The sequence below is a fragment of the Centrocercus urophasianus genome, unplaced genomic scaffold (assembly GCF_019232065.1).
Source record: "Centrocercus urophasianus isolate 14NV4802_14NV808 unplaced genomic scaffold, USGS_Curo_1.0 seq_29, whole genome shotgun sequence".
Taxonomy (NCBI): Eukaryota; Metazoa; Chordata; class Aves; order Galliformes; family Phasianidae; genus Centrocercus; species Centrocercus urophasianus.
In genome coordinates, this window is record NW_024884855.1 from 11,783,784 (window position 1) to 11,810,191 (window position 26,408).

The following is a 26,408-nucleotide window of genomic DNA, read 5'->3' on the forward strand; positions in this document are numbered from 1 at the left end:
AGGTTTGATGTGGCTTTGCTGGGGACTTCGGCTATTTCACACCTACTGGATGTTTCAGGGAAACTGCTGTTTCCACTGCTGCAGTTTGTTGGTTTTGCTCTTGTTTGTGCTTGTCCCATTCGATCAAATGAGGCTAATGAGTGAGGGATAGCTGTGCTTCCCAGGGGTTTAAGTGCTTGGAGGCTGTTAGCAGGCATGCTCTGCTGTGGAATACATTGAAGCCTTTTGCTGCAGGGGATCATCCTAAAGGCTGTAAGAAAACAACCACTCAGTATTTTGACAACATCAGCTCACAACTTCTAGTTTGAACAGTCTTTTCTGATCTCATTGTAGGTCATGGCTGCAAGTTAATTTGTTCCATGTGCTGTCATGATGTAGGACACAATCAGAAAACCAGGGTTCTCCCAGGGTGAGAAATATTTATGCTGAATAAACAGTTACAGCCCATTTTGTATTTTCTCTCCCGGATTTCCCACGTCCTTTCCCATGCTTTGCTTTGTCCCCTGCCCTCCTCCTTGCTCTCCTGCACGAGCAGCCCAGCCCCATGGCCCTCAGGCTCTGCTCTGCAGACAGCAGCCGGTCTGGGCACGCAGCTCTGGCACTGCCTACAGCTGCAAGCTGGAGTAGGACCTGCACTGCTGCCCCTGCCATTCAGCTTAGGGCTGGTGGATGGCAATGTGGCATCAGCTCTTCTGGCTCCTTACAGACCTGCCCAGTTCCTCCTCATGTCTGCTGGGCCCAGTGTATTGCGGATGCTTCTAAGGGCCGTTGGCTCTGCTGAACTTTGCCCAAACGCTGATAAGATGCGTTCATGTTGACTCGGTCTGGGCTGTGTACACAGATCTTTTGCTGTCTGTCTGCCTGCTCTGGAGCTGGAGGAGTGGCTGCACTTGTGTTGGCATACCCAGGTGATTGGTAAAGCTGTGTTCCCAAACCTAAGCATTGCCCAGAGCAGAGGCCTTGTGCTTTAGACACTGCATAAATGGAGGTAGTGCCTTATTTCAATGAAGCATGCCTTGGATGAGTAGTTTGTAAGTCTGGCTGGCTGTGATGATGAACAGTGTGTGCAGCCCTGGCACTACTGTAGTAAAGCTGCTCTAACGCAGTGTATGTGTGCAGGAGAATGGAAAACCAAAGTGGCATCACCTGAGTTGAAAGCTCGGTAATCACAGCTGCAATCTTGGTGTGTTTAATCATCCACCCACAATAAGCCACCAGGCTCATTTCTGTTGTTTTCCTCTAGCTTGCTTTGCAAATTTAAAAACTCCTCGATCAGGAGAGCAGCTGATGTGGGACATGGGAGCAAAAGCACAGAAAAGTGGCCTAATGGTTGTGTCCCTGTGCCTCTGAATCTCACTGCCCCTTTTATGAGCTCTGTGCTTGGAAAGGCAGCTTCTGGAAACCTGAGCTGAGCTTGTTCAGCTGCTTCAAACGCTGCAGGGCACGGAGAAAGAGGAGTTTCCCTTCCTGTATGTGTATGTGCAGGTAGAACTTCATCTGTATCTCAACAGTTGTGCTAAAATGCCACGAGATAAAGACAGTGTAGTATGGATCCTTGTGGCAGAAAAACATTCTGAAATTGTAGAGAAACTGGCAGATAAGATAGTTAAGCTTTTACTTGGAGTCTCTTTCTAAACTAGCCCTATGAAATTGTGTGGCTGCCGTAATGTTGGGGACCTCATGAACTGGATGGGCAGTGAAACAGAGATGTGAAGGATCATTCTCCCTTTTTAATTTGTAAGCTCATTGTGCTGTGCTGCCAGGAAAGCTTGGTTTCAATACCGTGTTGGAGACTGAGTCTTCTGTTCTTGTGGAGTGACACAGCTCCACCTAAGTCAACCGATCTCTGATGCATTGTGTTAATTAAGGATGGCACTGAGCCTCCAACGCCCTGTCAGAGAAAGCAAATGTTCCGTTTCTCTAAAGCAAAACAGTAAATTTATTAACTATTAAAATCTGGGGGGAAAAAAATCATGAAGCAAATTAATTTGATGTGCTCTTTACAACAGAGAAAGGGGAATTTTATCACTTTCACCCTACATGTGAAAATGTGGTATGGTTTTACAAGCAATGAAAATGTGACCGACAGTGAGATGGAGACAGTGTGACTCATCCAAAAGAAACAGCAATATGAGAAAATGTAAATATTTGTAACAAGGGAAAACAGCCTGTAAAAGTACCTTACTTTGAGACATATGGATAATATCGCCAAGGATAATAGAGAAAGGGGTGGGGGAGGATGAATGAAATTCCGCTTATAGGACCTTTGGAATATAAGGTCCTTGGGATAATCTAGTGAAAGAACAGTTTGGTTCTACAAGTTTAAGTTTGGGAAGAATGCAGTTCAGGATCACATGAGCGATGTCTCCTCACATTGGACCCAAACTTTCACTGCCTATTAAGGCAAACTCCCATCACCGCTCAGTGGGCAAATTCTCTTCTCATTTGCATGGGAACGGGAGGGCTGACAGAGGCTGTGCGTGGGTCACAATGTCAGATTTCCAATCAGATCATCCAAATTAAGAAGTAGTTTGATATACCCAATTTTCCAGCTGGAAACACAACACTTCTGATAGCTGTAATCTCAGCAAGTGATTTCTGACCCAGTATTCATGGGTAAATGTCCTTGCAGCACAGACCTTTCTCCCTTTCTCTCTGCATTGCCTGTTAGCAGTTTCTGAGACATGCAGCATTATCACATCTATGATAGCTTTCTTAGAAAGCAGATCCTCTGGGATTGTTAATTAGAATCTTTGTTGTGAACATCTGAAGCAAACAGTAGCTCACGGGGAAGACTGAAGCGATGCTGAACTGCTCTGCTCACGTTTCATTTCTTGCTTGCTGCTGGAGCTGTGTGACGGGGATGTTTCCAAATACGTCTCAGGCACATGAAAGTTCTTACAAGGAGGGAGCTGAAATATATACAAAAACCTTCTTTGGTAGAAGGAGTGGGGCAAAATGAGCAGCGAAAGATTATATTACTGAAAATCTTCAATTTATTACACGGGCAGTTTTCAGATAGCTGTGTCAAGGTCCTTCATGTTTATGAAAATAGTCTGCACTCACCTCATAACTGAGAGTCAAGGAGAATCCATCAATTTAATTTTAGCTTTGGCTAGAGAGTTGGACTTCTGAAAGAATGCTAATGATTTTGTCCAGATGTTAACAAATCTGCAGCAAAACCAGCGTGCGAAAGACAAATGAAGGGACATTTTTGTCCTTCGTTCCCTTTCTGGAGGGAATATGTCATTAATCCATGCTGCTGGGGCTGGGGATGGACTTCTGAGTGCACGGAGCGAGATTTGAATGTGCGTGCAGTTATAGGCAGTAATCAAAGCAGATTGCTGTCCTCTGGTCCATGTAAGTGGATCAGACCCTTCACCATCACAGAGCAGAAACCACCTGAGGGTGAGGTGGACCCTGAGGGATCCTTGCTTCATCTACTTTGATCATCTCCTGCTGGGAACAGCCTGCTGCTCTGGGGCAGCCATGGAGGCTGTAGAAGCTTTCCCATGGTTGTAAAGTAAGCAGAGCCACTGGCAGTCCTGCAGGAGCAGACACTGCAGCCCAGTGCCCACATTACTGTGGGTAGAACCTGAGCGCTGCCAGCTCCTGTTGCCTCTGTGGTTGCAGTGTTTGTGTGTGTGGTTGCTCTTTTGGGGTGCCTGGAGGTCAGTATTGTTGTTTTTTTTCTTGTATTTTTCCAGAGGAGTGAATACTGCTGACTGTGAAGCCCAGATGGCAGTTTAGTTCTTTTGTTATCACCTCAGGAGGGGAAATGGAATTGTACAGAACTCGAGTAACTCGGTTTGTGAGCTTTTACTGAGTCCCTCTGTAGGAGCAGTCAGTTCCCAGAACATTAGGAACCAAATACTGGGATCCATCCCATTGCCACTGGGATGGTGTATGTGGCACACAGAGACTTGTGTCATTCCTCCTCAGGTTAATAGTGAAAGCAGTGCTCTCTATATAATCTATGGCTCATACAGCGTGCAGAGGTACAGGGAAACCTGGACAAGCACAAGGGAGGAAAGCAGTGGCCAGAAGCCCAGGTTTTCTCTATTTTTGTTTCCTTATGAACAGAAATACTCAGCATTCACTGCTCCTTCCTGTAGTGTTACACGTCAAGACTGAATGCTGAGTATCTCAAATAGCTCACGTTGGCAGGGTTGTACAGATCACTGATGATTTGCATCCAGACATTTTGGGTGGCATCATTCAGGAGATCCCTGCAAACTGTGCAAGGGATGAATGGAACGAGGCACAGCTAAGCCAGCAAGCCCAGGAATGTGGGAGCAGGGAAAGGAAATTTGTTCTGGAAAATGAACCTGAGGATCTTTGCTGCCCCTACGTACTGCTTATTTTTAAGCTGGAGTCTTTCTTCTATTCACAAGGGTTATGAGTGTGGAATCTTTCACATAGGAAGCTTTTTCTCGATTCCAGCTTTTCTGTGGAATGTTTTTCTCTATAGATATGACATATATTCTCCTTCCTGGGCAAAGCACAGTCTGGGGATGAAATCCTTCCAGAATTATCTGATGCAAACACACAGTTGGATGGGTTCCCACCTCCATTCTCTTTTCTTCTGACTTCCAAAGCTGTGGCAAGGCTCCAGGAAAGAGGTGGAGCACCCTGTAAAAATGCACAGCTACACCCAAACAGCTCCAAATCCAGAGGTGTTGCTTAAGGAGCTTGCTGTGCAAAGGCACCGGAGGAGAGGAAGCAATAAAAAAGGTGAACAAAGTTAAGTTGGTAGACAAAAGTTTCCAAAGCACCGTTCCTTTCCATCTGCATGTTGAAGTGATGGGCCTGCATGGTGAAAGCACTTAAAGCGTGTTTCTTTATAAATAAGTACATAACAGAAAGCTCCCAGGGCAGAGCTCAGCACTCACAGCTCTGTGCCTCACAGGTCCACGTGGATCTGCATGGGAAATGCTGTGAGGTTCTGCCCTCTGGTGATGCCATCACCCATGGGGAAGCACTGCAGTTTGTTCCAGTCCTATGAGCATTCAGGCGAAGAAGAGCTGAGTGTAGGGGTGTTTTCCATCAAAATGCTTTTCCAGTAGAAATTACAGTTTCCTGAGGTGGAGGATTTGGTGTCGTCTTGAAAATTCTCATTGGAAAAACAAAATCACCCTGAGAGTTACAGCACCATGCTAGCTCGATAAATGCTCACCTAATGCTGTCAAGTGGTGCTGTGCCGGGGTGTCACCTCACACCTCATTGTCTTGTGGGAGAGTCACACATCTGAGCACCTGTGAGAAGAAACACACGATTCTTTTTTGGCTGCTTCATGTGAGTGAGAGCTCCCTGCTTGAGCATCTCCAGTAGATGCTCCAGTACTTTCACAGAAATTGTTTAGAATTGATCTGGTTTCCTTATATTTTTTTTTTTTTGGGGGGGGGGGGGGGGCAGATTTGTAGGAAAGAAACCCTTATCTGGTGCTGGCTGATGTCACATGAACTCCATCCTGCAGATCAGATCAGCCCCAAACTGTCCTGTGGGTGAACCAGCACTGTCAGCGTGCCAGAGCACACATCTGGCCAGCAGGTTAGTGCTGTGTGGGGAAAGGCACATTGCACTCAGCCTGTAATGTGCAACAAATGCCTTAAAATAAATAAGAAAAGAAAAAAAAAAACAGAAGAAAATGAAGTATTCTCTATTTCAGAATTAAAGCGTGGGAGGAAAGAAGGGAGAGGAAAAATAAAAAAGGCAAAAATTGTTTTGTTTTTCTTACGGAAGCCATAATCCTACTACATGATGGAAACAAAAAAACAATCAAGCTTACAAGGATTTCTGATGATGGGATAACCCCGGGTTCTTTGTTCTGAATATAAATTGGTACATTATAATATATTCATAAGAGCGGCAGCTGTAGAGTTAGTAGCCAAGAATAAGGAACTCAGCTTCACAAATTGACACCTGATGTGAAAGCTGTCTGAAAGATGTGGTTCTGTGTGTACCCCCAATAGAGGTCAATTTGCATTTGAAGAAAAAAAAAAGAAAAAAAATGTGTAGAAACGTGAGCTGCCCCAAAAACTTCTGCTCAAAACTGAGCACTTACACATTTCTCAGTGTTGATGCTTCTTTATGACAGGCCTTTGTAAACTCAGTCAGCCCCATCCCAATGCAGATTAGCTTTTGCTGCTTTCATGCAACAATATGGGGCAGGAAGAAAAACTCTCTTGCATGTGGATGGAATCTCTGCCTCTGGTCCCAGAGGGAGCTCTTGGTGAAGTTATTGCCCTGTGCAGCCAATTAGAAGTTGAAATCAGGATTTTACTTCCCCTAGATATGGGTAGATTTGCAGATCTGCTTTCATCCATGTCAGCACATCTGGAGCTGTTCTACCAGCTGCAGTGAGAACGCTGTAACTGCCTCAGTGCTGTGGAGTGAACCCAAGGTTCTGATAAATACAATTTTAAGTGATTTAGATTAAACTTCCCTTAATTGATTCTCGCTTATCTTATGCTGATTTGATGCCAGTATAGTTTCAGGGATATACAAACAGAATTTGAAATGACAAAAGTATGCTGAGAGATCAGAATTGAAAGCAAAGAGTAATTTTGCTCTGATGTAAGTAAAGCTGGCTTGAAAATTAATTGTATTAGGTTCTATATTCTTTCTGCTGTGGCAGCTGAAGATATGAATGTTTTAAACGAGCAAAGGCAATGTCTTAGCAGAAATGAGCCTCAGCAGCTCGTTATGGACAGGTAAGGAGAGTGAGCACAGTGCATCTCCTGGCTGTGGGTGGCTGGGTGCAGAAGAGAAATTCTATTAGTGCCCAGTTAGGAGAATGGCTGTGTCATGAATTCAGTGCTTATTAAAGGACCCAGAGAAAGTCCTGGCATAGGGATGCAAATCCATAGGAAATCAGGCCCCTGATTTCTAGTGCTCAGAGAATCACTGGTTTTGTGAAGGTTCTTTCAGATATGAATAATGAGAAACTGCTCTTGTTTGTATCCCTGAAAATCAAGAATAATCCCAGAGCAAGGAGATGGAGTCACTGGCCTTAGATATACCTACAGCTCCTGTGACCTCAGCATGTGAGTGCTTCCTGTATCTGCATGGATAGATTATTGCCTGCAAGACAGGGCGATGCTGATATCCTCACCTTACAGCCTGCATCCAAGACATTGAAGGACTGCAGTCCTGATCCTAACAAGATTTAAATCTGTACCATCTATTGGTTTCGTTGCAAACAAGGGACTGAAGGTCCTTGGTACTAGGTGGATTCCTCCAGAAAACATGTTGGAGAATGGAATTAGCTGACGTGTTTTGCATCCTCTTTGCATCTCTTTAATCACAGAGCTTTCCTCCCTGGCTGGGGAAGGCTGTGGCCCTTCCCTAGTGTGTGATAGCCCACAGAGCTGATGTGGAAGGTAAATGGGAAGGGGAGGGAGCAGAAGAGAGATGCCTTTACTTTCACTTTATCATTCTGGGAGGTGATCACATACTGCAGTCACGAGTATTCTGCAAGAGCTGGGTGAATAACAGAAGCCATGGTCTGGTGGCAGTTACTCATTTGCAGTTCTTGCATCAGGGCGTTGTTTCTTTCCTGTGTTTTCAGAGAAAATTCCTCCCGGGGTAGCAATGAAATACTGGTCACAAATCAGCACAGCTCAGAATATATGGGAATCATAAAGTATTGCAAAATAAAGCAAACAATACAAAAGCCCAGTGCTTTCATCGTGCACAGAAAGACCTCCAGAACACCAAGGAACTCTGGAACTGTTTCAGAGACCCAGAAATCCTGCAACTTGGCCGTTTTCCCTCTCCAGGCTTTTCCTTCCTTCTTTCCTCTCTCCTCCCCAGCTGAGCTGTTCAGTAATAGAATCCATTACCTGGAAGCACAGCAGGAGTCTTGGCCTCAGCATAGGAGAGCAGGCTGTAATGAGTATCATACTAAAGGAGAAGGAGTAGGGCGAATCAGCAGCCAAAGAAGATAAGCAGTTTGTGGCATACGATGCAAGTCAGACAAGATGTCAGTGACGGTGGGGATAAAACAATGTCAGTCACTGCAAATTAATTATTTGCCTATGAAAACAAATCAGAGCAGCACACACATGGCTGTACCACATCATGAGGTTTGGCTGTCACTAGGAAGCGGTCATTTCACACTGCCTGAGGGCATGTGTGCTCCTCTGCTGCAGTGCTGGGAGTGCTGTTGTAGGGCAAGCAGGTTGTTTGAGAGCCCAAATTGCCATTTCCATTATCAGCCCTGATGCCGAGGAGCTGATGAACTCAGCCAGAAGTTTTTGCTTTAGGCTGAAAACGAGTTGACAAGGTCTCAGCACAGGAGCAAGCATAGCCAGTGGGCAATTCTCTTGGTTGTGCTGAGAACAAGGTTTGATTTAATGAATCAAAGGAGGGAAGGCCATAATTATTCTCTAAGAGAGAAGAACAAACAAAACATTAAAATCTAGGGTCTACCAATCATGTATCAGTATATATGCCCTGTATCAGTAACAGACACACCTGCAGTGCAAGAGAGCTGTTGCTTACAGCAGAGTTTGGGTTCATGCACCAATGGGAAATGTCTGATAACAAGACTTGTGTTGTTGCCCTCAAGTGCATAGCATTCACAGCAGCAATAACTGTCCAGCAGAGAGCTCCCAGTGCTGGGCATTTTGTTCCCACACAGAGTCGTTGGTTGCACAGAGGTTGCTTGTTTTTCTCCCCTGCCTGCAGAATTATCTTGTGTTGATGCAGTCATTTCCAGCCTGCAAGATCACCTTGCTGGCTTTTGGTCCCCTGGGACTCCCAGGTCTCCTCTGCAGGGCTGTTCTCAGTGAGTTCTTTTCACAGTCTGTATCTGTACCCAGGATTGCATTGACTCAAGTGCAGCTCCTTGCACTTCGCCTCATTAAACCTCATTAGATTCTCATGCGTCCACTTTTTGAGAGTGTCCAGGTCCCTCCGGATGGCGTCCCTCCCTTTTATTGTATCAACTGCACCACTCAGCTTGGTGGTGTCAATGAAGATGATGATGGATGAAGATGTTGAAATATTCACATCCCCATGGGTGAAATCTTGGCTAAGCTGCATGTTTGGTTAATGCTAAAACCACAGAGAGTAAGTGTCTGATATATCTAATGTTGGGCCCTAAATGAAAATATTAATGTTTTTAAATAGTGTAACCAAATCTCCATCTTAGATGAAATGACAGAAAGTATTTTGGTGAGTGGTGATTGACCTGAAGTACCATCAAAGGTTTATTTCAGTCAGATGTGCAAAATCCCTATTTTTCCTCCTTCTGAACACAGATATTTTAAGCCTATAAATGAGGAGAAAATCTCTGGAGTGCAAGATATTGCAGATAAAATTTAATCTATAAATGTCTGACTTTAAAGGCACAATCCAAGCTCTCCATTTTATCTTCTTGACAAAGCAAAACAACTCAATTTTGAACTTGCTTACATTGATTTTACATCAGGGAATTCCACCAGTTTCTGGGAAATTATTGATGTAAGCGAGATCAAAATCCATCCTTATCTTTTTTTCCTTCAGAATTCTTTTTCATCTATTGATCATGATTGTGCAATGTGGCTTATTGACTCTGAGCTAATAATGACCAAGAACTATGGGATAAACCAAACCGACTTAATGGCCCACAGCACTAGAATTGATACCTGCAATGACCCAGAAATTAATTACAGTAATTATTCCCATTTAGCCATCTACCAGAAGGCCTCTAGTACTGCCATCCACCTGACTACAGTCTTTAAGTCCCTGCAAATCCAACCGTTCAGAAATACAAAAGGATCACCCATCTCCTACATCTGTAAGTGGGGTCAACACACTCAGTGTGACCATAGTGGCAGCAGATCTCTGTGCCATGCAGTCAGGATCGAGCCAATTGTATGCAATAGCACTTTCTTCATTTATTGCTTTTTCCTCCTTTGAGGTCAGATGGTTCACGTTAATGAAACGATGCATTTCTTCTTCGTCACTTAGAGACAACAATAATTTCTTGCAGTGTTTACAAGCCATGTTTTCAAAATATATTTACAATGCTTTATTTCCTCGGTGACCAGATCCAGATGTGGAATAAAAGCTGCAGCCCAGCGAGGTTGTGTGCTGAGCACACTTACAGCTTGTTCTTCCCAAAGCAAAGGGCTACAGGCTCATAGTGTTACAATGATGCCCATTGCTGCCAAACAGCACGCAGGAGCTTGCAGTGCAATCCTGCAGCTACCAAGTCCCAAACCAGATCTGAGATGTGCTGATGGCAGATGCAGCTCTGCCTCCATGGGAGGGGGGAAGTTTGTGCATCCACATCCATGTGCAGTGACAGCGCAGTACTTGGTGGCACTGGCAGTGCACTCAGTGCTCTCCTGATTGCCTCTGGATAACCTGGTTTTTACAGAACTCTTTTTCTGTAACTCCACATGGGGATTTATCTTTGTAAAACAATGAAATGCCCCTGCATAGAGCAGCATGGTGGAAAATGAGACCTGAGGCTCTGACGTGGGATGCACTTGGTGTACCTGGGAACCCTGAGGCTGGAGAGCAAAGTGCTCTCGGGGAGATGGGGGTGAATCTCTTTTCTCTAGCTAACACATTAACCCAATGAAAGTGCACAGTCCATTCCACATTTGCTGCTTCCCCTGCTGCCTTGTTTTTACAATTACTGGACACAGAGGGAAATAGTTTTGAAGAGATCTGAACATTCCAGGTTCCAGCCCTGAACCTCCCTGTAGAATACCTGGGAGTCTTTGGGATGTTGTCTTAAAGTGCCTGCCCAAAGGGAATCACCACGCTAATGCAAACCTACCATCTGTTATCTCTACTCTGTATGCTGCAGCTGTACTGAGCTACCAAACTCAGCGTTGTTTGGGAACCTCAGGGGACTGTACTTCATTGCCAGGTGATGAAATCCCAGAAAATAAGAGAATTGAAATTAAAACAGGCAACCAGAATGGCATGTGGTGTGGTCACTCCACAGGGGAAGAGCAAAGTCTGGCAATAGTTTCTATTTGGAAATTAAATCCGTTTCAGCTGTGAAGTTGATAACAATCATGTGCACAAGGTTACATAAGATGCCATTGGTCTCGTTCACTTTTTGCCTGCTCTATGGGTTTAGAAGCCTTCATTTGGGGTTAGCAAGGAAGGGGTTAAGTCCTCCTCTTGAGCACACGAGGGAGCACAGCTGCATGCATGCCCTTAGCACAGAGCAGGGAGTGCTGGGACAGGAACAGCTGCCATTAATTAAGGGATTCCCTTACACACCACAAAATGACTTTTCTCCAGCAGTCCTGCTTGGCTGAACTGCGGTGTGTGGAAGCTGAATTTGGTAAGGATTTAAAGTAGGGAAAAAACTATGCTTCATTTCTTCATCTCCCTTATGAGGATGGCTGGTGTTAAGCAAATGAGTGTATGGTGGAAGTTGCCTTTTTATTGCAGTGCTGTAAACCTCACTGCCTTGTTTTTGAAGGCCTGCTGATGGTAGGGAGCTGTTGGCTTCTTGTGTCTCTATTAGAAAAGAGAAAAATCAAACAGGGAGAAGGCGGATCAGGAGATAAAGACAAGAGGAGAATGGGAGGGAAAGCAAGAAAGAAAGCAACATTAATGAAAGAGTCTAATAGATCTGAGATCTTAGCAGAAAGCTTTGTTGAAGGGCATCTCCGGATCTCAGCTTTCTGCCCTTCTTTTAGTTGGGGTGCTTTTATTGATGGCTGTAACACAGAGCTACCTGCCCACGTCTGTCCTGCAGGGATGGAGGCTGCGTTCCGATGGCTGCTCTGTGCGATGGGATCGGGCAGCAGGAGCTGCGTGAGGTACGGCTGGGGCTTCCAAACCGATGAGGGGTGGGGAGAAGGGCTTTGTTTTGATTACTGTGTTTGTACCTTTGAAATACTCTGCTCAGTGTGAATGAAGGATGAGTCATGTTGGGGTTTTTTGTCTCTTGGAAGGAGCAATTGGCTGTATGGGGCTCATTAATTAACAGTGTGCGTGTGTAAGGGAGGCTCTTTGTGTGAGGAAGCAGATGCTGGATGTGTCTGGTTAGCCCCACCCTGGGGCAGATGCCTAGGGAATGGGCTGCACTTTGTTCAGCGCGTTGCGGGTTAGCCTGGACGGAGAACGAGAATGATTTGAATTTCAAAAGCCATCCAAAGCCATGCACCAACCTTGCTTTCTCCCCTCCTAACCCCAGGCCTGCCTGGCGTCCAATGCTGAAAACGAGTAGTAGTTGAGTGGCTGGAGGTTTGAAAGCAGCTTGCTGCGGAGGCAGCAGGGGGTGATGCTTTGCACGGCGGAGTGCAGCCATTGGAGCAGCAGCTCCGTGCTGTTGCACGTGGGTTTGCACAGACGGAGCCACGTGCTGCTCCATCGTGGCGGTCACCGAAGGCTGCTCCTTAAGAGAGGAAGGATAAAAATGCTCTTATATCCCATAATTCTTAAGAGCTGAAATGGATTGCTCAGCAATGCTAAAGGTAGTGAAGTTGCGAATGTTTGTGCTGGGCCAGCCGGGTCACGAGGCAGCACGAGGCCGGAGCTGTGCCCGCAGCTGGGATGCTCTGCCCAATCTGACGTTGCTGTGCTGTAAGTCGTGCTGAGTGCTGGTCGTTTCCCAGGTGTGTGGCATGATGCAGGCAGCTCTGTCCCGGGCTGAGTGCAACCTCGGGGGAAGGGCTGCTTCTGGGTGAGTGCTGGGGTGTTAAAAGTAAAGCCTTGATGTGGTTCCACCTTCGAACTGGTCAGAATTCTGCAGTTAACAGACCTGTTTTGTCTTACTTGTAATCATGACTCAGATCTGGAACCCAAAGGAGCGGTCGTATTTCTGCTTCTAAATCCTAAGGTGTAATAGCTGAAGATGATTGAAAGGACTTCTCACTCAAGGCTGATGGGCGTGGGCTAATTAAATCAGTTTTTGCCTTGAAAATCTGTCAGAAAACTTAACCATAGAAAAAATGTGTGGTCTTTCAACCGTATTTAAAAACAACAAAAAAAAACACTTGGGTTGTGTTCAACTTTATTTGGCACTGATGTATTTTAAGCCAATTTCACGTAAGTAATTTTCAGCTTTAAATTTGCCTTTTTAGGAAAATGATCTATTTACAGCTGTCTTCTGAAACCCTCCTCAGACCAGTTGATGGCTGGCAGAGACTCGCATGCTGTGGTCCACGTGTTGTGACCATGAACTAAAATACGAGGAGCTTGCATTTCTGTTCTTGCTGCTTGCTGATGGTGTGTGGGGGTCATAACAGAATTATTTTATGAGAGATGGGCTTGGGTGTAACAGGAAAGTAACCAAAGACCGAAGCCAAAAGCAAGTAGAGAGGGGTTGTGACTCGTGGAAGCTGGCTTTGATTAAAGTGCTGTTAATTCACTGTGTGTTAGCAGCACATGCTGCCTCCTGTGCCAAGAGATCTCTTTGTTGCCAGTTTTGCAATGCATGCTTACTGTATTGGTGTCACTGAATTGTGCTTAATTAGCTGGAACCCATACTTACATTAAACTCTTGATTCTAAGTGATGGCATATAGAAAGCTGGCTTGAGTGGTTTGCTCCTGATTTACACCGGTGTTAGTGGGTGTAAGCTGAACTCTGCTCTCTTAAGTGATGATGGAAAACATTACTTGCAAGCTCTTTTATCTGAATGACTTCTTCAAGTGAATATGAGTGAGGTGATAAGAGTGGCATTTGGGTCCTACCAGCAGAGGTCATTGAAAACATCTCATGTCTGTAGGCAACCAAATAATATTTCAGAAGGTGCTCACGTATGTAATAAGTGGGGACCTGTTTGTTGTGAGAGGAGGAACCTCTTGTTTGATTTGACTTAATGAGGAGGACAGATTTTTGCCTGTTGGGGCAAACAGGTCTTCCTGTCCTGCTGAGGTGGGTCCCAACCCACTGCACTGCAGAAAGTGTCAGAGCAGATGCAGCAAATAATGCTTCCCTTTCTTTTGTTTCCCCCCTCCTCCCATGTGCTTTTGTTTTTGTCTTGAGTGAAGTCAAAGTGTTCATCCTTTGGCTGAGCTTATGTTGTCATAGGTTGATCTTTACACGATGCTCAGGTACCCAACAAAACCACTGTGTGCCTGAGGGAGAACAAGGTTCATAACAGGATGATGGTGAAGTGTTGCTAAAACCCTGCAGGACTGAGGAAAGATTAGAAGGAGGAAATGCAGAATAACACAGATACAGGCTTACAGATGACAGAGCACCACTAGTCTATTAGCATACAGGAATCCAACAGAAGTATTCATAATTGCTAATAACAAAAGGCTGGTCTATCATAACAACTCCATTCAAACCAAAGCACACATCAGGCTTGTATGGTAGCGAGTGTGTTTTGATGATAGGTCTGGTTTAATCCTAATCTACTGAAATACAGGCAGGGTTGGAACAATGCTTCCTCTGGGGATCAACAACTTTGTCCCTCAGCAGACTGCCTTATACAAACACCCATAATTGAGTTAAAATTCATGCAGACAGCTTGGATTTAAAAAGAAACAAATATCACGCAAATAAACAAAAGTCATGAGCAACGGGGTTTGGCAGAGCCACTGTGGGGAAAAATGCCCTTTGAAGCATGCGCCAATATATACTAAATAATGGGAATTAATATTATATGCTGCAGGTCACAGCGATGAACGTTTGTTCCACCTTTCTGAAAAAGCAGCTGGAATCCCTCCTTTCTGCAGCGGGCATCTCTTCTGTGTGTGTTGGTTTTGTTTTAAGAAACATTCTGTTAGATCTTTGCTGCCACTTCAGCTTTTGCTTCCCCGGTTTCTGTTTGCAAGGTCTAGGTTTTCTGCTCCACTAATTTAGTCAGTGGAGAACAAAGGTGATCTATGCAGAGGACTCACCTGTAGCGATGTTGGGTCTATGTGAGCTGAGTAAGGATAGAAACAGGATCACTGCATTATTTCTTTCAGACATCCCTTATCTCAGCACAAGGCTGAGGCGATCCTGGGCTCTGCTTTATCCAATAGCATAAACGAGGCAGAATCCCTCCCCACCAGCAAGGCTGTGCTTGGCCTTGCAGAAGAAAGCTCTCCTGATCTATGCTCTTCTGGGCTGCTTTTTTCCTTTGTACTTTCATTCGAATAGCTGATGGAGGGGCTGTTGCTGTGAGCGTGGCTCTATTGCAGTGCTGATTCCTGTGCTGAGGGCTGCTGCCACGTGCCAGGTTTGGTCTCCTCCTGTAGAAGGCACTGGGAAAGGTGTGCAAGAGACCCTCCATCCTAATCCTCATGTTAGGGTAGGCTTTGAGATTATGGACATCCTGTTGAGGTAAGTTGGGATTTGTGGCATGTCAGCTTTAACGTGGGTGTTTGCAGAGAGCTCTTTGTGTGTTGGTAGGTGGAGGAAGCCTGTAGGAAGCTGCAGGCTGGAGAGGGGGAAGGAGAAAAGCAGCTCCATGGGGCTGTGGCACTTGGGCAGGGATGTCTGCACACACCACGTTCCTCAGCATGGCATGGGCCCTCCTGTGCCAACAGGTGATCTTTTCCTATTGTGTCTGCAGCAGGCAAGCTCTGTATTTGCAGATTAATGGGTTTATATGAAAAGTGTGCTTAGTGAGTCCTTGGCTTCAGCAACAGTTGTGGGGAGGGGGAGGAAGCCAACCTATGAAGCCTGGAGTTTTGACCAGTTACACTTGTAAGGAGGAAAGCTTAATGATGTTTTAAGCAGCTGCTTCTTTCCAAAGCTCTGATGGAGGGATTTTGTGGCTTCTCCCACCTGGGACCAATGCAGTGACCTTAACCAGCTGTGCTATGCCACCTCCTTTCCTCCCTTACCTCCAGCTTCTGTTAGCAATCTTCAGATCAGACCCTTCTCTGAATCAAACCTGGATTTAAATTGTGTGTGAGAGCCCTATGAAATGAAGCTGAAGAGAAAACCCTGCTAACCTTGAATTCAGGGAGTGTTCTCTAGAGACTTGGTATTTGGCTCAGGTTTCAGTTTTAGCTGCTTGCTTGTGTTGGAAAAGTTATTTTTGGTTGCTTTCGGTGCTTCATTATAATTCTGAAAGTGACTAATTTGATGTGACATTCTCTAATATAGTATGATCAGCCATAATTTGATCTTATTAACTTAGATCGTATCATATTAGCAAACATCGGATTCTATTTGAGAAATTTACACATGCTGCAAGTGTGGATACACCTTAAAATCTTACTGTATTAGTATAATTTGTCAGCTTAATGTTGTATTTGGTAAAGAATGACAGAGCATACTGTAATTTGTAGCTACCTACATAGAAATGACTGCAGAGCCTCAGATTGGCTGTGCTGTTGTCATATTGCTTTCTCTTAGGCAGGAACAAACTCAGCACTTCACGATCACTGCAGGTTCAAATGCTTGATGCTGTTTTATTTGGAAACGCTTACACTGCTGTATGTCTAAAATCTAAGTAAGCTAAGTGGGATAAAAAGCTGATCTTCCTCAGTGTGTGATGATGACCGATGTGGCCTGAGGTCCACATGAACTAGAAAGCAGCAGGTAATGAAGCGATGCTTCTGTGCCAGCTCTAAATCATCCCACTGACCTGTGTGATACTGCTTTTTGTTTTCCTGCAAGGCACCAACCAGTTTTCTTGGACTGAATATTTGTTGGTGTTGATGATGGAATGGAAAGGCCAGTTCATCCCAGCTTCATGTCATTGAACTCCACTGCTTGCAGTGTGTGCTGGAGTGGTGTATGCGGAGGGATGAGTTTATGGACTTGGAGCAAATCAACAAGTCCAAGATGTCTAACAGGAAGGGAAGGCTATTTCTCAATAGAACTGATAACCTTTGCTGAACAGAAAGGGTGTTTATCCACACTTGACCCTGAGGGCTGTAGGATGGGGCTGTAGGGTGAGCCTTTGCCTTTGGACTGCAGAGTGTGAGTGATGAGTGCCGCTTTGGCCCGTGGTCTGCCAGCGTATCTGGGGGCTATAAGAAAAGCACTCCCTTTCCCAGTTGTCAACACCTATTGGATTTAGGTGACTGCTACCCCTTGGATGTAAAAATGAAGTAATAAGAAATTGACCCCTCAGGAAACTGATTAGAAAACCCACACTAAATGAAAATATTCACTACATGGAAATAGTGAGCACTGCACGTACGGAAGAGGTGTTGAGTGCTTTGCACTGATCTCCATTCTGAAATGAGGCATTCAGTTCTAAACAGACAACATTTCTGTTTCAAAACTGATCGTGCTGTGCCTTTCCCAACAGACTATTTTGTGCTATGTTCTTCATGCTCAATTTGGGAAATAGCAACGAGAAGCAGTTCCAGCCTCCAAATTCCTTTTGTTTGTACCAAGTTGTTCCAGACAGCCTCAGTGAGGGAACTAGCTCCATTCGCTGCAGTGGGAGCTGAAGCAGAGGGTGAGAGGAGCTGCTGATGTGCAGAGACTGAACTGCACTGATGCCAGTGCTGGTGCAGGATAGCAAACAAAACAGATGGAGTCCACCATTCCTGCCATCTGTCCTTCTAGGTGTCACAGGACTGACTCTATACACCGTCTCTTTTCTACTCCTACACATAAGTCACTCCTGGCAAGGGAGGAGGGGGTGGGAGCTGGTTCAGTTTGATGCAATTAAATGATTCCTCCTCTGTGGAAAAGTCAAGGGGACTTTGTGGACTTGCTGCTTTTGAAGCTGCTTGTTCTCTGTAGTCAAATCCTGTGCCACTCCTCCCAGGCAAGGAGCTGGAAGGCTCTGTTCCTTTTGTACCGCACTGATCTTCAAACAGTTCTTCATTGCTCTTAATACTTTGAACGTGGACTGCTGCAACTTGCCATTTGCTGGGCTGAATGAATCAGATGCTTTGTTTGAATCTCCTTACGGTGAAGGTACTGCTTTGCCCCAACATTCAGTGCTTGTGTTAGAAGGAAAGGCAATGGCTTGTGAATAGTCCAAAGTTTCTGCAGTAAACTGTGATCAAAATCTCCATTTATTTTTTTCTTTAAAGTTGACCTAAATCTTTCAGTCTGGCTGCAGGGCAAAAATCTGGTAGAATTAAAATAGGTTCTCCATTGGACTAAAGTCACACTCTTTCATGTTCACTCTTAGAGGTGCAGCTTGTTAAAGCAGTGACTCGCTCCTACAGATCTTCAGTGCTCAATACTGAATTTGATGTCATGTCTCAAATGTTCTCTTCTATATGTTCTCAGGTACTTCTATCTGAGTTGTACTAAGCAAGCTCTGCTACAGGCTGACAGTATTGTGTTCTTGAGCCTTTGCCAGAAAAATGTTGGTGCACCATTTGGAAGGCAGCCTCTGGATAATCCCACTGCCAGATCTGCTGCTGCATAGGCACGTTCACATTTCCTCCATGTAACACTGCAGTCCAATCTGAGCTACCATAATGGCTGTTTTGGTGTCATCCATACACATGCATGGCTCAGAACTGTTTTGTGGTGCAAGCCTTTCTGTGTTGCTCTTAAAATGTATCTAATGTGAATATTGGAAAGGTATTTTCAAATGTATCTTTTTCTTAAATGCAGATACTGTAAGACATGGCAGTTCTGGACTTCAGTCCTGGTGCATCTGATTTGTCTGTTCTGCTGTGTTGCACGGTGTGATGGGCAGAAGTCTGTTTGTAGGGTTTGACCTCTTCTGCTTTCAGCGTACTCTCTTCAACTCGAGCATCTTCATGTGTAGGAATGAAGGAAGGAGGACTGTGGGACACCCATTGGAGCAGGGACAAGGTGGGGGCCATTGTGGCACTCTCCTTGGATTAATTTATTAGTGTCTATTCTTTATGTTTCCAGGGAGTGAATAGTGAAATCCATTTTAATGGGAATCGTGCTCCGAGCACCAATGGTCGAATGTGACTTTTTGGAATGGAAAGAGCTGACGTATCTCTTGCAGGCAGCAAGACCCTCTTTATTTTAGAAGTAACCATAGTCAAGAATTGTGGCCAATCTCAATTTAAATTCAAAGCTGAGAGGTGGATCCTGATCAGAATGAGATTGCTTTTTGTTTTTTTGAATGAATGAATGACAGCTGTAATCATTATTTAGTCTAGAAATTGGCTGCTTCATTCAGGGAAATTAAGGCTTAAAAGAGGCTTTTGTTGAATCACTTCAAGAAATTGAATGTCCTCTTAGGGAGGAAAAGTAAGTAAAGGCATTAATGGAAAGATAATGAAATAAATACAGAAATACTCTTTTGATTTGAAATTAGATTTTGTTTTGATGTACGAAGCTGGTTTGCACTACATCCTGTTCAAAATCAATGGTGCCTGGAGCTAGTTCTGCTTGCATAGTCTATCACAATAACAGCCAAGCAATTCAAATGATATTCATCTCATCTTAATGACTTACTTAAAAAAAATTTATCTTTTCTCATGTGTGGGAAACTAAGTCACAAAGCAGTAAAACTGCCTGGTCACTGCTCCACAACTTCAGCATGAGGGTGGATCTTCTGAAGCCTCATGTTTGAGACTTAATGGGTGAGAAATAAGATGGATTGAAGACTGAGTAGATGGGATCTTAATCTATCCTCCCTTTCTATCTCCTGTCCTAATCCCCACTCTGCTCCTTTGAACCACACTTTTCCAGGATAATCTGAGCACAGCTTGAGGTGCGTTATGATGGCTGGGAGCAAGGATAGTGTGCACAGCTTTCTGCATGCAGGATGTTCTTGGGAAAGCTTACTGCAAGAGAAAAGGCCTCCTTGCAGCCAAAGCAACAGTGTGAGCCCTGTGAAGTTGGTATGTTTGTGAAGGGAGCTCAGCGTGCAGGCTGCTGGAAGGAAACGAGAAGGGCATTGCCGTTGGTGTGCTTCAGCCAAGGCAGTTCCTTTAAAATCTGCTGTGGAGGATGACAGCTCTCGAGGTTTTGCCAGAGACATGCGAAAATGCATGGAAATGAACCCATGGACGATATGAAACTGGCTGTGCAGAAAGCTCTGGTTGTGTCTGAGGTTTGAGGGTACTTCCCATAAAGCAAAATAACCCTTATTGGCGTGAGCAAAGCTCCTGAAACAATCTTCCTCTGCTTTTCTCCTCTCCTTTCAATGGACATTAGAGGATATATAACCCATGGCTTCAGACTGCTGCAGGGATCCCTATGACGAATGCAGATGTTCCCGCAGTAACTCTGGAGGGTTGAGCAGAGCTTGTTTGCTCTGAAGTGTTTCTTCAAGGCTTTTTTTTCCCCCTGTAGCAGCGCTTTGCCTGATGCTCTCCCAGCAGTCTGCTCTCACAGTGTTTACTGATTTCCAGCTTTTTCACTGGCAGCACAAATTCAATCAGAATTTCATATTAGTTCAGCAACCCACAGCAAAAGTAAAGGCCGGTAATATTGGAACATTATAATAGCCCTGTGCACAGGCTTGCGAGACCTTGCTGTAGCAGCTCACCCACACCACTGCCTAATATCTCAACTTCTGTGCACAGCCCAATCAAGCAGGGTAAGGAACACCTCCCCCTGCAGAGCTTTTTGATGGCTGTTGGACAAACATCTGCTAGGAATCTATTTGGTGCAGACTTGGATCTGTGGGCGCAGATTAGGACGTCTTAAACACTTCTCTATGATTTCATATTAAAGGGTCAAGATGATGATGAATAGTATGTGGCATGTAGCAAATATAATGTCAATGTGAGGAGTGTGTCTCTGTGCCTCTGGATGGGGGGAGGTGGGCTTGTTGGGCTAGCAGGGCCATAAGGGGCTCTGTGATGGGTGTGAGTGGAGGGGATAGGCACTTAGGGTAGGACAGAGAAGTGGGAGGGGAGGAATTAGGGATAACCTTTCATAGGAGGGAGCAAAGCAAAAGGTAAAAGTGCATCAGCTGAAATAAACCGACAACCAGGATGAAGAAAAACTATGCAGGATGCCCAGAGAAGCAGCAACTAAATGTGGCTTTCATTATCTCCCAGCTTGGCACCAGAGCTGCTGGCTCTCTTCTCTCGCTGCCAGCCCAGTGCATCCTGGTGGGAGTCAGCCAGCACCATGGGGACACTGCTCTGGGACACGGACCTGAAATAACACACTTGGAAGCTGCTGCACATGTTGCAGTAAATGATTTAATACTAACTTTGCACTGGTGGTGTGGCTTGTGATTCTGAAGGTGGAGGTGATGCTGACTATGACAACCAGGTGAAGCACTGCCTGCAGGGAGGTGCTGTGCCTTAATGGGTTACTGAAGGTGCAGGAGGTGAGGAGCAGTGCTTCACCTGGCTGTTGTCAGAATGTGATGAAAAGCTAAAGCTGGTATGGAAAGGGATCTTATATTTCCTTAATGAATATTTAGTGACTCGGATAATTATTTGAACTTTCCAAATTGTAGATTATACTGCTAGAAGCATCTTCTCCTTTCTAGTTATGCAGGAGCTTTTTGATAGTTTACACCATGTTCACGCCCGTGAAAACCCCTCACTCACTCCTGTTTGATTTATTGTTGTTTTCTATGATGAGTTAATGTATTTAGAATGAAGCTAAGGTGCTTGCTGTCTGCCTGTGCCATAAGCACTGCTTCCTGGCAGAACCCTACAGCTCACTGCTGCTGCTTCATGCTCACTCTGTGCCTTTCTTGCTCACAGAAGATACGTGTAGGTCTCACCTCATTGGAATGTAGAGCAAAGACAAGTGTGGCAGTTGGTGGTGCTCAGAGCCTTGCTTTGCTGGGGAATAGCCATATGTACAACTGCTTAGAAAAGCTTTCCTGCAGTTGTGCAGTGTTTAGCAGTGCCCAGCCCCGGCTCCCACCTGCTCAGTGCCTGCAGGTTCCAGGAGGAAGCTCTGTGCTATAGATTTTGCATGATTCAAGTCTAAGGAAATCTTTCCTATTGACTTTTTAGGGGCAGAGGGGGCTCATTCAAAGGTCAGTGCTTAAAGTGCATCTGGACTCCTGGGTAGGCGGTGTCTTGTGCTGCATCCCTGATGTTCTTGTTATCGAAAAATGATGAGAAACTAAGGTAAATGGCACAGACCTGGCATCCTACCTGCAAGGCTTGTGGGATGCTTGGAAATTATAAGCATTTCTGCTGCTGGTAAGCCATCATTCTAAATGCTGTTTGCAGCTGCAGGTGTTTTATTATTCAAGACAAATCATTACCTTCATTTGTTTCTATCAGAAACTGACTTAGACAGTATGTCTCTGAGGATGGGAAACAAAACAAGTGACTATTTTTGACAGGAATTGCATATTATTGTAGGTTTGGCATTATCAAGATCTGGTTTATTGGGGTAGCAAAATTATGTTTTAATAGCAGGCCGAGATGTATTTACTTTGGAGAGAATAGTTGTGAGAAATATGAAGTGATACAGGGGGAAAAACTGAAGAGTTCTGGCAGCAGGTCGGGTATGTGGGTAGGATGCCTCATTTCAAAGCAAGAGGGACACTGGATCCATATTTTGCCAGTGGGCTCTCAGTGGAGCCCTTGGGGTGCATCACGCACAGCTCCAGGTCTGCCAGGCACAGAGGTCTGCGTGCAGCTCAGCCTTCAGTGTCTGCTGAAGTGTTTTGCTCAATCCCGGCCTGCAGTCTGATTTCTAGTTCCCATCTTCACAAGGTACCAAGTGCCTTTAATACCCCTGTGAATAGCAATTAATGGCACTCAGCTCCTTCAAATGCTGGGATAAATTGCAGCTTCTCCCAAAGGTGGCTATTAGAGCTAATCAGAAAATGCTGCACTTCCTGCAGAAAATGTCAACTTCTTGTTTTTGAAAACCAAAAGCAATCAGAGTCAGTCGGCTCTCTAAGGAAAGCTCCTTTAAAATAAAACTGCATACGTTTCGTAAATATCTCTGGTGGCCACAGCTCTGCTACCAGACCCTGCGGGGCAGCTGCACAGAGGTTTGTCCTTGGAGCATCGGGTCCTTTAGGATCGGCTCTGGTTAGGAGTGCTGTGGAGTGTTGGATTTGGGGGAGAAGTGGCACAAAGCAGAACAGCAGCATTTAAAAAGGATGATCCCTGGAGGCTTTAAACTTACGTTTTAAGAAACTTTCATGTTTTTATGACCATCAGTACCGCGAGATTTGAGTCAAGGGTGGTATTTTGGTGCGAGTGAACCAAAATTCAATTATTTCACTGAGCTTGAAGCAGGTCTGGCTTTTTCTCAGACCTGGCATGAGCTCTTGAGTTCTGACTTCAAAATCATTTGGCTTCTCAATTTTGAAGACCTTCTCCCTAAGGATTTCTGCCCTATAGAAGCAAACAGGCAAAGCAGGCGCCGCTGCTGAGCTCCTTCTGGAAAGTACCACAGCTTTCACTTCATTAATTTCAACTCTTCTGTTAAGAAGTCTGTTCAGCTGCTTCTGAAATCCACCTATTGGCCATGTTTTATTTCCATGACTTATTTCTGCTGCTTCAGACTGGACATCTAGGGTATATAATTGTATCATTAATATTCTTAATGACTTCTGGGATGGTACTTAATTGCCAACAAGTTTTTTTTTTTTTCTCCACCATCCTCAGTGATTTAGGCTAAATTAGCAAAAGGTGCGGCCGGCGCTGACTTTGTGTCCCGAGGCTGCTATATTACAGCATTAAATAATAGCAGGACGTGTGCTATGGCAGAAATAGAATCACCTGCTTCAAAAAATAGTGTGAATAATGCATGTATTCACACTGCTTGCTGGGAGCAGTGTTTGTGAGGGAGATGTGCATTTGACTGTTTTATCAGACTCCTTTTTCTAGGAAAAAATGGAGCACCAAAAATTTCCTGCCAGACAGTAAACAAATCCAAACCGTTCAGTCTGCCTCTAGCTTTTAAATTGAGATCTTAATCAATGTAAATGGGAATCGTTTCGCCTATATTCCATGAACTATTTGGTATGTGAAATGCTTTGAATAACTCATTGGACAATATGAGCTAGAAAGGTTTATTTTCAACATAATCTTTCCACCAGTGACACTACCTTCACACCAGATCTGCTTGGCAGGAAGGCTGGAGCTCCAGTCCAAGTTCTTAATGAATATGATAAAAACTCACAGAAGCCAGCAGCTCTAAAAAGCAGTTGCCAACGGAGAACAACGCCATAAAGAAAGGAGAACATCACTGCACAAGGCTCCAGCTGGTGGCTCCTGGGCAGCCCCACATCCTGCATCTCCTCAGCATCTTGGTCAGCAGCTCTGTGGAATTCATATGCTATTGTACAAGGCAATTATCAGTTGTTTTGGGCACGGCTGGGCTGGCCAGTGTGCTGGTTTGCTGCCAGTGCTGGGCGCCCATTGCTGGCCGCTGCTCTGATCGTGCTGCCAGGTGCAGAGCTGGCTGTGTTTGGGCAGAGGATGCTGCATAGACAGACATTGCTCTGAGACATGCGTGTCTGTATGGGGTTGTGTTTCTTCCCATTGCTTGTCTGCGTCCAGGTGTCAAAGTAGCTCTGCTGGGGGTGATTTTTAGTGATGTTCTGGCAGACTGAGAGTTGGGGCTCTTCAGTGTGGAGAAGAGAAGGCTCTAGAGGGACCTCATAGTGAAGGGGCTGACAGGAAAGCTGTGGAGGGACTTCTTATAAGGGCAGGTAGCAACAGGATGAAGGAGAGTGGCTTAAAACTGGAAGAGAGTAGATTTAGGCCAGATATTAGGAGGAAATTGTTTACTGTTAGGCTGGTGAGACACTGAAACAGCCTGCCCATAAAGCTTGTGGATGTCCTCTCCCTGAAGGTGTTCAAGGCCAAGCTGGGTGGGCTTTGAGCAACCTGCTCCAGTGGGAGGTGTCCTTGCCCATAGTATAGGGTTGGAACTAAGGTCCCTTCCAACCCAAACCACTGGAATGGAAATGGGAATTTTGCAATGGAAAAGGGATTTTTGGCTGGTGAAAAGGGAGCTTTTAAAGCCCAGATTGCCCTGTTTAAAAGCTACTGACTTCTGCAATCCTATGCAATAATCCTGGTCAAATTAACTCAAAGCGAGCTCAGCTCTTGCCCGATTAGTTCATAGGGAGAGCTGGCTAAAGCATGCAATGAAATAGAATCTGTTCCTGAGCTAGCTGCCTTTCTGCCCTGTGGTCTGAGGTGACCCTGGTTCCAGCCAAGGGATTGTTCCTAAGGGCTCACCACTTAAATCCTGTCAATACATTTCTGCTTGTAGATTGTTTGCTTTTTGACTGGCTGCTCACTGAGATGCGGCTGTGTTATGTTTAATCAGGCTGTGCTTGGAAGCAGAAGAATTTCTCACGAATAATGGCTTTATCCAAATGTAATGAATCCAGATCTTCTGAATGCAGCAGATTTTGGGCTAGGGCCAAAATGAATGGCATGCAGAAAGCAGCAGTGAGAATTTATTCCACTCTGTGCATTTCTCACTTTTTCCCCTCATCTCAACTTATTGTCATTTTTCGCACCTACTAACAGACAGGAACCAGACAGACCCGTCGCTTTTCTCCTGGCTTTCAGAAGCATCCAGCTGAGAAGCCAGATGACCCAAGTTCAGACCAGAGGTCTGTACAACAGAACAGGAAAGGCTGCTACTCAGTAGCAGCGCCTACTGTGGGGCAGCTTTGCCTGAGCAATCAGATGGGTAAATGCATGATACTGAGAGGGATTTTGAAGGGGATGTCCTAGAATACATAAAAACCTGCTCTGTTTCCATGCTTTGCCTCAGTTTTCCCTATGCTGTGTGTGGCAGTGCTAGTCATGATATGAACTAGTGAGCACATGGTGGGGATGAGTGGATGGCTGGACGTGGTGATCTTGAGGTCTTTTCCAACCTTAACAATTCCGTGATGCTGTGAAATTGTTCTCATTTGCAAGATGGAAATGGTATCATTGGGAAATGTCAGTTACCTCCGAGTAACACAGATTCCCTTTTCAGTGGCTTTTAACAAAAGGACAGTTAGCTTTATGGAAGCTTGTTGTTGCAGCTGAGCTGTGCTCAGCTATCTAAAGTCTCATCTTGGTTTCTCACACTCCTGGCTCTTAATTTCTGTAAACAAATGGATTTATTCCCAACATGTACATTATACAGCACTACTGCTTTCTTTCTTTTTCTTCCCCACAGAGAATAGGCCGATATGATGAGTGTTTTGAGATAAAGCATCTTTTTAAAGCAAAGAACAGAGCTACTTGAAGATTCCACGTGTGATAAGGAGCCTAAAGCTCCCTTCCAAAGGCAGCATATGCTCTTTATTGCATAGGAATTTACTGCTACCGGAATAAACCTGATCCCGCTGAGATCAATAGAAGCTTGCTATTGGCTTTGCCAGCAACTCCTCCTTCCCCTTCTTCATTTTAAATCTAGGATAAGATTTAAAGAGTTTGGGATATAAGACTGAGTTTCAGTTGTGATTTTTTTTTTTTCCCTTGTGAGTCTTTGCATTTACTTATGCCATTGCTTAGAAATGTCGTGGCAAAGCAGTGTTTCAATCAACAGCTTTAATGATGTATGATTATTCATAGCTTTCTGAAAATGTCATGAGTAGATCCACTTCACATGGTAACACATGCTTCCCAAACAAATACTAGTGAACTCTCTTGATTTGCATTTTCTTATGGTGGATCTGCAGGCTCTTGAGTAAAG

General features: G+C 44.8%; 1 long non-coding RNA gene across 4 annotated transcripts in view; it reads left to right on the plus strand.

Moving 5' to 3' along the window:
- LOC122165161 overlaps nucleotides 1–26,408 on the plus strand; it is a 151,923-nt gene that overhangs the window by 37,242 nt on the left and 88,273 nt on the right. For 3 of the 4 annotated variants that reach the window (XR_006170415.1, XR_006170414.1, XR_006170410.1), the window contains exons 1-2: nucleotides 11,186–11,296; nucleotides 11,717–11,780. The exons of the other annotated variant lie outside the window; for it this stretch is intronic. This is a non-coding gene — a long non-coding RNA (uncharacterized LOC122165161). Of the gene's footprint in view, nucleotides 1–11,185; nucleotides 11,297–11,716; nucleotides 11,781–26,408 lie in introns of those variants that run through there. 4 annotated transcript variants of the gene reach the window in all.